A 2158-nucleotide genomic window follows, 5' to 3' on the forward strand; every position below is an offset into this window, starting at 1 on the left:
TGTGACATATAATAGCAGCATGCAGAACAAAGGGAAAGTCTCAATGGCAGGCTTTTCTCTTGAGTTTCCTTTACTCTGAGAAGGTTCGTAGAAGAACCTTCACATTTCACCGGATTTTGGTATTTAAATGTGCCATTCCCTGTACCAGCCTCAGAGCCACCTGCTGCAAATGTGCTAGTGGATCCTTAGCCCCATCTCCCACTCCTCTGTCGTGACGTTCATCAACTCATCAGCTCCACGGTGCCGGGTGGTGCTGTCTCTGGCTGTTTGTTGCTACTCAGCAGATACAAGGAGGTGGAGGGAGCCTACAGCCCTGCGCAGTGACAGGGAAGCACTGGTATCTGTCTGGCTCTCTGTCTCCCTGCTTCCCCCGTGTCCAGCAGGACCTGGGGACCTCCTGGCCGTCTCTTGGCATGACTTGACTCAGGGGGCAGGCCGGTGGGGAGTTCACAGCTCCGTGCTCCTGCCCCATCCCTTCCTGGTCCATGCTTGTATATTTTATAAGCCAAAAGGCAAAATTTGACTGGCTCTTTCTAGGACAACGTCAAGGACTTCACTGAATGGATGTTTTTAGAATTTTTTTTGTAATTATTTTTTACTCATCTCTTCTGCCTCCCTGCTGATGTCTGCATGTAACATAGATCAAGCCAGGTATCTTTGAAGACATGCAACTGCTGCTATAACCTTGCTATTGTGGACGATATGCCTTCATTCATTTGAGCTTCTCTTTGTAAATAGTTCAGTTTTTATTTTATTACAAGAATATTTTGTACAGATGCAGAACATTTCGCTGTATGAGGAGGTAGTAATCAAGAAGCCATGCCTTTGCTCTCCACGAGAATAGATTCTTTTCTGCCAAAGCTGAGAGATGTCGTACGAACAGCCTGCCAAATCTTTCAGGGCAGGCTCTGGCCCAAAGGATTAACCTGGTTTCAGCATATTTGGTTGCTCCCAGTCTGCTTGTTTGAGAACGATCCCTGTGGGGAAACTGTTGGAAGGGTCTTGCTGACTGTTGGTGTGTGGCGGGCAGCGCCGAGGCTGCAGTTTGCAGTTACACAGAAAATGCAGATACATAGCCAGACAGCCCTTCTTAATGAAGATTGCTGTCAAAACAGCTTTTTTTTAATATATAAAACCAAAAAGTTTTGTGCAAAAATGACTAGCTTTTGCTTGTTTGCTTAAAACTATCATCATTCTTGGGTCACTAAAAATGATTAATGGCTGGGTTTCTGGGTTTTCCCTTCCCTTGGGGTGGAGTTTTTTGCCGGTTTGGGCAGTGAGCTGGGTGTCGGACAGCAGTGTGAGTGGGTGCAGGGTTGCCTCCTGGCACTGTCTGGGCATCACGGGGCCTGGGGACAAAGGGCTGCTGGTTCAGAGCTGTTTGTGCTCAGTGGCAGCGGGAGGGTGGGGGCTGCAAGGGCCTACGCTGGTGAAAATGCTGCTGGTGCTGATGCCACACGTTGCTGTCGATTGCCAGGCTTTGAGGAGGTGGAAGTTTCCGCTGGCAGTGCTTGCCATGGACACTCTCACCCTTCGTCCATCCCAGACGAAAACAAATTCCTATCCGTAGTGTACAGAGGGTGCCTGTCACTGCCTGCTGCCTCAGAGACCACAGAGCGGGATGAGAGGATATTATGTTTATGTTTGTAAAATCGTACTAATGAACTCCAGTGGGGTTTCTTAAATTCCTCCCCCAGAAAGCCACATACAAGGGAGCGTTGCTGTCAGCTGCCCAAATGTGAACAAAGGGTGATGGGTGGGTCTGGGTGGCTGGAGGGGCTTCCTTGGAAGGGGAGGAGCAGAAGGGGTGCTGGTTTTCATGTATCAAGCTCCCCTTTGAGGTCTAAACACCCTCCCCTTTCAAAGGAAGCCTCTTCCCTCTGGCAGGAAGAGCTCCTCTTTCTAAACCCTTGCGTAACCTCTGAGGCCGACTTTATGGGTGGGTTCTGTTTCTTCCTTCCCCTTAGCAAAATACTGTTCTTGTTCAAGGCTGAATCCATACGTACACAGTCTATACAACACTCGCTGCCCTCACAGCCGCCTCCCAGGGCCGTCAGCCTGCAGGCACGCCAGCATCCCGAAAACCAGCTGAAGGCAGAGCTGCCTTGCCGGTGCCAGCGGCAGGCCCGGCCGCCCGCTCCCTCCCTGTTCGTTGTTC

The sequence above is a fragment of the Apaloderma vittatum genome, unplaced genomic scaffold (assembly GCF_000703405.1).
Source record: "Apaloderma vittatum isolate BGI_N311 unplaced genomic scaffold, ASM70340v1 scaffold8942, whole genome shotgun sequence".
Classification (NCBI taxonomy): Eukaryota; Metazoa; Chordata; class Aves; order Trogoniformes; family Trogonidae; genus Apaloderma; species Apaloderma vittatum.